Source organism: Mus musculus, chromosome 5 (genome assembly GCF_000001635.26).
Source record: "Mus musculus strain C57BL/6J chromosome 5, GRCm38.p6 C57BL/6J".
Taxonomy (NCBI): Eukaryota; Metazoa; Chordata; class Mammalia; order Rodentia; family Muridae; genus Mus; species Mus musculus.
The window spans coordinates 21106229-21117616 of NC_000071.6; the positions used below are offsets into that span (position 1 = coordinate 21106229).

The 11388-nt window shown below is 41.6% G+C and overlaps 1 non-coding gene across 1 annotated transcript; it reads right to left on the reverse strand.

The window, feature by feature from the left end:
• Positions 1 to 10854: 10854 nt before the first annotated feature.
• Gm22490 lies at positions 10855 to 10973 on the reverse strand. Its single transcript, XR_003956110.1, has one exon. It is a non-coding gene; the product is annotated as a small nucleolar RNA SNORA40 (small nucleolar RNA).
• Positions 10974 to 11388: the final 415 nt, after the last annotated feature.

Here is an 11388-nt window from a genome sequence, read left to right on the forward strand (position 1 = left end):
ATCCTATTTTGATAAGATCCAGGGGAGCTATCTGTGTTTTCCCACAGAATGAAGACAACCCATTTTGGATACCAGAAAGACTCACCCGAAAAATCCAGACTGACCAAGGGAATACTAATGTCCCTCGTCTTGGTGATGTCCAGGGCGTCAATAATAAAGAGAGAGCAGCGTTGGGGGATAATGTCGATATTTCCACTCCCAATGACGGTGATGTATAATGCTCAAGTATTCTCCTGCTTTTTTACCACTAACTGGGAACTGGGTTTGGCCTTAATTCAGACAGCCTTGGCTCTGTCTGGACAGGTCCAGACGACTGACACCATTAACACTTTGTCAGCCTCAGTGACTACAGTCATAGATGAACAGGCCTCAGCTAATGTCAAGATACAGAGAGGTCTCATGCTGGTTAATCAACTCATAGATCTTGTCCAGAAACAACTAGATGTATTATGGCAAATAGCTCAGCTGAGATGTGAACAAAAGTTTCCGGGATTGTGTGTTACTTCCATTCAGTATGAGAAATTTACTAGGGCAGCTAATTTGTCAAAAAGTCTTTTTCAGTATATGTTACAGAATTGGATGGCTGAATTTGAACAGATCCTTCGGGAATTGAGACTTCAGGTCAACTCCACGCGCTTGGACCTGTCCCTGACCAAAGGATTACCCAATTGGATCTCCTCAGCATTTTCCTTCTTTAAAAAATGGGTGGGATTAATATTATTTGGAGATACACTTTGCTGTGGATTAGTGTTGCTTCTTTGATTGGTCTGTAAGCTTAAGGCCTAAACTAGGAGAGACAAGGTGGTTATTGCCCAGGCGCTTGCAGCTCTAGAACATGGTGCTCCCCCTGATATATGGTTATCGATGCTTAGGCAATAGGTCGCTGGCCACTCAGCTCTTACATCTCATGAGGCTAGTCTCATTGCACGGGATAGAGTGAGTGTGCTTCAGCAGCCCGAGAGAGTTGCACGGCTAAGCACTGCAGTAGAAAGGCTCTGCGGCATATATGAGCCTATTCTAGGGAGACATGTCATCTTTCAAGAAGGTTGAGTGTCCAAGTGTCCTTCTCTCCAGGCAAAACGACACGGGAGCAGGTCAGGGTTGCTCTGGGTAAAAGCCTGTGAGCCTAAGAGCTAATCCTGTACATGGCTCCTTTACCTACACACTGGGGATTTGACCTCTATCTCCACTCTCATTAATATGGGTGGCCTATTTGCTCTTATTAAAAGGAAAGGGGGAGATGTTGGGAGCCGCGCCCACATTCGCCGTTACAAGATGGCGCTGACAGCTGTGTTCTAAGTGGTAAACAAATAATCTGCGCATGTGCCGAGGGTGGTTCTCCACTCCATGTGCTCTGCCTTCCCCGTGACGTCAACTCGGCCGATGGGCTGCAGCCAATCAGGGAGTGACACGTCCTAGGCGAAGGATAATTCTCCTTAATAGGGACGGGGTTTCGTTTTCTCTCTCTCTTGCTTCTTACACTCTTGCTCCTGAAGATGTAAGCAATAAAGTTTTGCCGCAGAAGATTCTGGTTTGCTGTGTTCTTCCTGGCCGGGCGTGAGAACGCGTTAATAACACAATGGTGTCAGGGTTTGGAAGCTGATTATGGGATGGATCCCCGGATATGGCAGTCTCTAGATGGTCCATCCTTTCGTCTCAGCTCCAAACTGTGTCTCTGTAACTCCTTCCATGGGTGTTTTGTTCCCAATTCTAACCTATGGTCATTTGATCTTTGACAAGGGAGCAAAAACCATCCAGTGGAAAAAAGACAGCATTTTCAACAAATGGTGCTGATACAACTGGCAGTTATCATGTAGAAGAATGCGAATTGATCCATTCCTATCTCCTTGTACTAACGTCAAATCTAAGTGGATTAAGGAACTCTACATAAAACCAGAGGCACTGAAACTTATAGAGGAGAAAGTAGGGAAAACCCTCGAAGATATGGGTACAGGGGAAAAATTCCTGAATAGAACAGCAATGGCTTGTGCTGTAAGATCGAGAATTGACAAATGGGACCTCATAAAATTGCAAAGCTTCTGCAAGGCAAAAGACACCGTCAATAAGACAAAAAGGCCACCAACAGATTGGGAAAAGATCTTTACCTATCCTAAATCAGATAGGGGACTAATATCCAATATATATAAAGAACTCAAGAAGGTGGATTCCAGAAAATCAAATAACCCCATTAAAAAATGGGGCTCAGAGAACAAAGAATTCTCACCTGAGGAATACCGAATGGCTGAGAAGCACCTGAAAAAATGTTCAACATCCTTAATCATCAGGGAAATGCAAATCAAAACAACCCTGAGATTCCACCTCACACCAGTCAGAATGGCTAAGATCAAAAATTCAGATGCCAGCAGATGCTGGCGAGGATATGGAGAAAGAGGAACATTCCTCCATTGTTGGTGGGATTGCAAGCTTGTACAACCACTCTGGAAATCAGTCTGGCGGAGGATCCTGCAATACCTCTCCTGGGCATATATCCAGAAGATGTTCCAACCGGTCAGAAGGACACATGCTTCACTATGTTCATAGCAGCCTTATTTATAATAGCCAGAAGCTGGAAAGAACCCAGATGCCCCTCAACAGAGGGATGGATACAGAAAATGTGGTACATTTACACAATGGAGTACTACTCAGCTATTAAAAAGAATGAATTTATGAAATTCCTAGGCAAATGGATGGACCTGGAGGGCATCATCTTGAGTGAGGTAACCCAATCACAAAAGAACTCGCACAATATGTACTCACTGATAAGTGGATATTAGCCCAGAAACTTAGAATCCCCAAGATATAAGATACAATGTGCTAAATGCATGAAACTCAAGAAGAATGAAGACCAAAGTGTGGACACTTTGTGTGTTCTGTATCTTGTCATTAAATATGAAAACTTAATATTCAGTCCACTGACAAAAATAACTTTGAAATTTTATCTAATTACTTCTCTTTTTTTGCCACCAGCAATATATCTTGTTTGGCTAATGGGTATCACCTCAGCTCAGTGATCAGGCTCCTAACACTGATAAGAAAACTCTCAGCGTATGCTCCCAGCATGCTGTGCCAAGGATGCCTGTATTCTTGCCCAAAACATATACTTTAACCTAATCCTAAGCAGGCATGAAGGTATCCAGATTGGAGAATAGTGAATACAATCAAATGGACCCCATTCTAAAACAATGTTGGTGTTGAGACAGTCTGAGCAACTTCAGAATTAAAGCAGATTCATAGATGGAATAGCTAAATGCAGTGAATGATTCTGTGTTCGTATTTTTACCTTAAAACGACTATTGTGCATGTGTGTGTACAGGCTCGTGCAGTCAAAACTGCACATAAAACACGCAGGGAGATCAGAGGACAGCTCTTGGGAGTTGGTTCTTTCCTGTCACCATGTGGTTCCAGTGATGGGACTGAGGCTCCCGGCTGGGAGCCAGCACCTTTACCTGCTGAGTCATCTTGCCAGGACGGTTTTGCTTTTGTGTTAGCTAGTTTATGACAGAATCTCCTAGAGCCTTGGCTGGCCCTGAACTGAATGTGGGGCTGAGAGTGACCCTGAACTCCTGGCTCTATTGCTTCTACTCTGAGTGCTGGGAACAGAGGTGTGCACCATCATGCCCAGTTTAATGAGTGATTCTGGGGCAGAGATAATTTCCCACAAAGATCAGTTTGTGAGTGTTGGAGTGATGATTCAGTTGGTAAAGTGCTGGTTGGGAAGCCCCGTCCTGGGAGTGGGTGGAGATGGAAGAGATCCCTGGAGTGCCTTGGCTGACTAGCTTAGCCTGTTGGTGAGTTCGGGTCTGTGACAGACCCTGAGACCTGTCTCAGATGAAAAGAAAGGTGGAAAGTAATCAAAGAAGACATCTGACCTTTGCCTCTGAATGTTACCCACACACCTACCTGAACAAGAGCCACTACTCACTGGCTCACACATACCAACCATTATTGGGAAACTGGTAGTTTGAATATGGACAGTATATTAATATACTAATGTCAGCTCCCAAATGTGAAGTCTTATTCTATATCTATACATATTATATGTAAATAGATGATAGATATTGCAGATAATAACAGTAGATACTGATACAATCAGACAATGCAAGTGTTGACATAATTGCATCAAACCTGATATCGTGATAAGTTTGAAGTTAATATTTTTTAAAAAAAAACAAAACAAAAACAACCTGTTTGATGCCAGCCTGGACTACAGAGTGTGTCTCTATCCCAAGAAAAAACAAAATGAAACATAATCAGGTTTTGTAGAAAGTAATTGATCTCTTGATGCAACTGTCTTTCTTATAAGTAGGATTTATTTAGAAAGAGCTGATCAATCCAAGTCAGGCTCACGTGTGTCACTGGCACTGTATGAATATTAATTTATCATAATTGAGTCCATGTTCTTATGTATGTCCTTGAGAGTGAGTGTGATGAATTCTCTCCTTAGTGAGTAGCTCCTCCAGCCAGGGTCTCAAATAGATCTGCGTTTAAAAGTCTACATTATTAATGTAAGCCGAACTTAGGATTAACTAAAGAGCAATAGTAACAATGAATAGCTTTAAAACCTACACAGGCAAGTTTGGACCCAGCAAATAAAAGTAAAATCTTTGAAAAAGAAAGTTGCAATTTAGTAAATTGTTTAAAGTATTTTAAATATCAAATCAGCTAAATTTCTCTGGAACCTGGAAACAATATTGCACCCGTGTATGTTGTAAAAGTACCTGTATGTGTGAGGTATGTGCACCTGTGTGCTCGGAGTCCAGACGGAGATATCGGGTGTCCTGCTCTGCAGCCCTCCCCTGACTCCTCTGAGAAAAGGTTTCTCGGTGAACCTGGAGCTGGGATGTTGGCCAGCAGGACTCAAGAATAATTTTATCTCCATCCCCCCACCCCCAACCAAATAACTCTCCTATCCATCCGTGGGTTACAGTTGCAGCCAATTCCGGCTTTTTATGTGGGTTCTGGGATCCAAACTCAGGTCGTCAGGCTTCTGCAGCAAGTGCTGTTACTCACTGAACTATCTCTGCATCTCCACAATTAAATATTACATTCTGGTATTTGATATTTCAAGAGATAAGGGGCAGGCTGGGGAGATGGTTTAGTGGATAAAATGCTCGGTACATAAGCATGAGGACCAGAGTTCAAATCCCCAGTTCCCAGAGAAAGGCCAAGTAGGCAAAGCAGCCTGCCTGTGATCCTGGCACTTTGGAGACAGAGAAAAGTGATCCCTTTAAGTAAGATGGATAGCTAGACAAGCCAAGCCTGGGAGCTCTGGGTTCAGTGAGAGCCCTTGTCTCTGTAAGACGGAGCATAATGGACCGAGACACCACATACACGCACAGAAAGAGCATGCATGCATACATGCAGGGACGTACACAGATAAGAGGAAGTCTTGAAGATTTTACTTTCCTACCCTTTATTTTCAATGTGAAATTCCATATATGTAATAATCAAAATATAGTGTAATATCTCTTTGCCCCTCTTCCCCCTCCCTGTCCATATCCATCTATTTTTTTTATTTCTCAAACATAGTGACTATCATAAGTATTATACAGCATGGGAGCATGAGTCCTGCGTGAGAACAACCATAAATGTCAGTGCTCATCATTTACTGATTTTTCACCTTTTGACAAATCACTTTCAGATGACTTTTGCAAAAGGCTCAGCTTTTGCATTTTTTTCCTTTTCAGGGTTATATATATATATGTGTGTGTGTATGTATATATATATATATATGTATATATATAAATGAAAAGAAAGATGCAAAGCAATCAAAGAGGAAGGCATACACACAATACACACACACACATATATATACACATATATATACATATGAAATATATATCATATATACATTTATATACATTTATATATTTGCTTATTTTGTGTGAGTGTTTTGCTGTGGAGGGCAGAGGGCGGTGGATCCCTTGGACCTGGAGTTACAGATGGTCATGTGACCATATGTGTGGCTGGGGATCCAGCCTCAGAAGTCTGGAAGAGCAGACAGTGCTCCTAAACTGCGGAACCATTTTGTCACCTCTCTCCAGTACTGAAGCTTTGCTTTGTTTTTGATTGACAAAGTTGTATATATGAACACTGCATGGTGATCAAGTCTGGACAATTAGCATGTCCTTTACCTGAAAACTTTATCTTTTCTGCCAAAAATTTTTGATGATAAAATTCAAAATGTTATCTTCTGGCTTTCTTGAAATGAACAATACATTATTGTTAGCTGTAGCTATCCTTCTGTGTATCCAGAACGTATTCTTCTTATCCTACTGTAGCTTTGAACCTGTGAAACCATTTCTCATCCTACTTCACTGCACTCCCTCACTTCTGAGAACCACTCTCTTGCTTTCCACTCCGTGAGACTCACGCTTTCAATCCTGTCTACATGAAAGCATGTGGGACTTGGTTTTTCTGGGCTGGTTTACTTTTCTTAATGCAATTTCTTTCAGATGCATCATTTCCCAGTAGATTTCAGGATTTTACTTTATTTCAAATGGCTGATTGGTCTTCTATTGTGCATTTACACGTTCTCTTTACCTGCTCCAACGGGAAGCACCGAGTTGTTTATTGTGAATGGTGTAGTAAGCACCAGAGTGGGGATGTCTCTTTGAGATACTGATTTCATTCCCTGTGGGTGAATACCTAGAAGCCAGATTGCTGTATGCTTCCGCTAATGGTGAGAAAGAATCCTCCTTCTCCACCCTTCTCAGCCACACTTGTTGTTCTTTGTTAGTAACTAGTAATCGCCTGTCTGACTGACAGTCAGGTGATGCTCGCTGTTTCCCTGACCGTTAGTGGTGCTCACGCTTGCACTTACTTGCCTTGCTACTCGGGTGCCTTCTCTTGAGAAGTGTCTGCTTTGGTGTAATGTCCACCTTTATTGCTGTTGCATCAGATGGAGAGTGTACTTTTTCTCTTTATGTTAATTATTTTCTTTGCTGCACAAAAGTCTTTAGTTTGATGTAATCCTATTTGCCATTTTTTTTGCTCTGTTGTCCATGCCTTTGAAGTCTTACTTAAAAATATAAGCCAGGGAGATGGGTCATTGAGCAAACATGCTTGCAGTCAAGCCTGCTGACCTTAGCTTGGTACCTGTGTCCTTTGTGGTGGGAGGAGAAAACCAATTTGTCCTCTGGCCTTCACATATTCACATAATTCTCTGTGGTATTCGAACACACACTCACACAGTCTTCTATTTAAATGTGCCTTAAACAGCTCAATGACTGGGCCACTCTGAAACCTCCATGTAGCTAACATTTGCTCTCCGGTAACACTTCTCAGACCTGGACCTTACTCCTTTGACAGAATTGTGGTTCTAAGTCCTACTTCCTCTATTGGTCCCCTTGCCTGAGAGTCCTAAACTCCCTCCTCTGTTTCCAGCCCAGCTGGCAACTTTAGTTACCAATCAGAACCAACTGGGGGCAGGCACACACCACACACACACACACACACACACACACACACACACACATTATACATACACACCAACACCACATACATATTATACATTTTACACATACCTCACACACTCACATACACAGATACTACACATTACACACACTACACACACACACACACACAAACAATATAACACAGACATATAACCCTACACACCACACACACACACACACACACACACACACACTTTCTTCACTTTCTCTTTCTCTCTTAATGTAGAAAGTCTCTTGTACAGTTAATGTCCTGAAGCACTTCCTCTGTTTTATTCAGCCGGTTTCAGGGTTTAGTCTCATATTTAAACCTTTAATCCATTTTAAGTAGACTTTTATGTGTGATGAAAGACGTGGTGGTGATTTAATTCTCTTGCGCACAGATCCTATTTTTCTAGCAGCAGTTACAGAAGAAATGGCCCTTTCTTGTATGTATGTTCTTGGTGTTTTTTTAATGTGTGGGTTTATATCTGAGTTCTCTATTGTGTTTTTTGATTTTTATATGAGTTTATATCCCAGTATCACTCGTGGTTCTAAAGTCAGTGGTGTGGTAGGTCCACATTGACTCGTCTACTTGATGGTGTTGGCTACTGGAGGTTGTCTGCGCTTCACATACATGACACTTGGAAGAGCGTTTTCCTGCTCCCATGGAGAGTGTTGGCATGTGGCATGTTATGGGCCTTGCACGGTTTGTGGGCATCACTGTGGGCACTGTGTATATTTTAACATTATTGATTTCTGTGCTCCATAAACATGGAGTGCTCCCTACTGACCATATTCGTCTCAATCCATCCTCAATGTTTAACCATTTGCATTATAAGGAGTTTTCTGTCTTGGTTAAAATTACTCTTAGAAAGACTATTTTTCTACTGTTTATTTTGTAGCTATCACAATAGGGTTATTTTCTTGTCAGATAGTTTACTATGAATATACAGGAACACTGCAGATTTCTGTATGCTGTGTGTGTGTGTGTTTTTGAATGTTCAAACCTTTAATGTTTCATTAAGTTGATTGAAATGAATTCCTATAGATGGAGGATCGTCATTCCAATGTGTTCTGAGATGTGACGTCTATATCTTTTTTTTTTACTGGATATTTTCTTTATTTACATTTCAAATGTTATTCCCTTCCCCAGTTTCCATCCCTCCTGGAAACACCCTATCACATCCTCCCTCCTCCTGCTTCTATGAGGGTGTTCCTCCACCCACCCACCCACCCACCCATTCCCACCTCCCCGCCTTCGATTCCCCTACACTGGGGCATCTAACGAGCCTTCATAGGACCAAGGACCTCTCTTCCCACTGATGCATGACAAGGCCATCCTTTACTACATATGCAGCTGGAGCCATGTGTACTCCTTTGTTGGTGGCTTAGTCCCTGGGAGTTACAGGGGGTCTGGTTGGTTGATATTGTTGTTTTTCCTATGGGGTTACAAACCCCTTCAACTCCTTCGGTCCTTTCTCTAACTCCTCTATTGGGGACCCTGTGCTTAGTCTAATGGTTGGCTTCGAACATCCACCTCTGTATTTGTAAGGCTCTGGCAGGGCCTCTCAGGAGACAGCCATATCAGGCTCCTTTCTGCATGTACTTCTTGGCATCCACAATAGTGTTTGAGTTTGGTAACTGTATATGGGATGAATCCCCAGGTGGTTTTTTTTTTAATCATGTAATTTTACTGAATTTATAGGTTATGAGTTTTTTTGGCAGAGGCTTTTTAAAATTTTTATATGTATGATCATATCATCTGCAAATATAAAAAGAAAAGCTATTTTTAGTACAATATAAAAATAGTACTAATGTATGCTGTTATCATTTCTATTTTTCCTCCTTTGTATACATGGTTTTTAATATATAATTACAGATTTTACATAAAGATAACAAATTTCCTTAATAAAATTAGTAAGAAATGTGTTAATTTGTTTTTCATATTTCCTGATTAAGAAATAGTCACAGGGCTCAATGCCATGTGTAACAAAGTTAGAGCAATAGTTCCTACAGTGTGGAGGCTGAAGGGCTTTTGCAAGTCCTTGGGTGGTCTAGCTGGATTTCCAAGGAGTTATAACAATCTTCTCTGTCATGGGATGCCTTGCCCAGGTTGTGCAACGTAGCCATTAAAACCAAGCAAACCTGTTGCCCAACCACTTCAGGTCTGTTTCCTCTTTATCCAAATCAAGTAATTTCCATGCAAACAGGGTTTAATAGATTTTAAAGAAATTACCTAATGGGAAGAATTGTAAAAAATTTCTGTAGACTTGCTGATTATAAAGGAAAAAAAAAAACTCCTTTGAACATATACTATGAGCTTTGGGGCTTAGAAGTCTTTATTATCTTGATAAAATCCAGGTTTAACCAACAGCTGGTGACATCAGGTGCAATTGTTCTTAAGAGATGGCAGTCTCTCTGCTGCCCACAGACTCCTGTACTAGGCACCCTGGAACTGCGACGCGGCTGGTAGGCGTGGCACACGTCACTGCAGGATACTGGAGGGGTGCTTCAGCTCCCCACCAGCTTAAGACTGGGTTGGCTTCTCCAGTGGGAGCCGGTGACTTTCTGCTCCAGTGGGAGCCGGTGACTTTCTGCTCCAGTAGGAGCCGGTGACTTTCTGCTCCAGTAGGAGCCGGTGACTTTGCTGCTGTTTGTCTTGTTTTTGCTGTGGGACAGAAGGTGGGAAAGAAGGAGGAGTCTGTGAACCATTCCAACAAGAGGTCATATGGTTTTAAAGTCTATAGAATGTCTATAGTTTCAAACAATGAATTTCCTTTGAAGTAGGTGATTCATTTTCTGCTTTGTATCCTGCAAAAGAGGAATTATTTTTAAAAGAATGTGGATACAACTAACTTGGAAGTTTCAGCTTGTACTTAATGCATTGATTTATCGACAGTTCCACAAAGGAAAAAAATGGATTTTAAAAAAGTCATTTTTTTTTAATGAGAAGAAAGGAGATCAGTAGCATTTCCTTGGGCAAATCTGTTTTATGAATTTCTATTTCAAAGATCTGAGACTTCCAGGGATTCCGCTCGCAGGAACTGCCTTGCAGTCCTTGTTTCCTCCTGCTTGATTCATTCTGTTTAGAGCCCATAGTTACTTTGCTACATTGTGAGGACAGTTTAGGGTCCAAACCATGTAAAAATTAGTCATATTTCCTATGTAATAAACAGACAATTTCTTTAAGGTATCACATTTATTTTATTTTATTTTATTTTATTTTATTTTATTTTATTTTATAGCCAGGGTCTCCTATAGCCAGGGATTCCTGTGAGCTTCTGGTCTTCCTGCCTCAAGCTTCCGAAGGCTGAGGTTCCAGGTGTGGACTACAGTGCTCTGTGGTACTGAGGGACTTGAAGCCAGGGCCTTCCGCACGCTAGGCAAGCGCTCTACCAATTCAGTTACAACCCCAGCCTATATCGATTTTTATCTGTATCAAGGCATACTGAACGATGAGTTCTGAGATACAAAAGGGGATTTAGTTTTTGCACATAGTCTTTGTCCACAAGTTAAACAAAAACACACACAAGTGCATTAAACACACGGATTCCTAAGGCCCACTATGTGAAAATCATTATTTTAATACCAGAGACAGAGAAATTAAGCTACCAGTCAGTCTGTTTAAAGAAATAAACACACATATATGTGGATAATATACATAGAGATTAAAACAGATCCCTACGAAGTGAGTCTACCTAGTGGAAGTAAGTATTCTAACTCCAGAGACCGTAGTTTGCAAGAGCATGAAGGCCCGAAGTACAACAGAAATCCCTAGCGTGGCCAGGAATCACTGGAATTTACGGCAGAGATTAGGCATAACTTCCGCTCTGCAGTTGGCTACCCATCTCAGCTGCTTCTCACATTCTCCTTTTAGCTCCATCTTGCTTCAGCTGCCGGGCCACAGAGCTCTCTCTTTGTGACCATGGTGTAGGTAATTTCTCACCGGCCT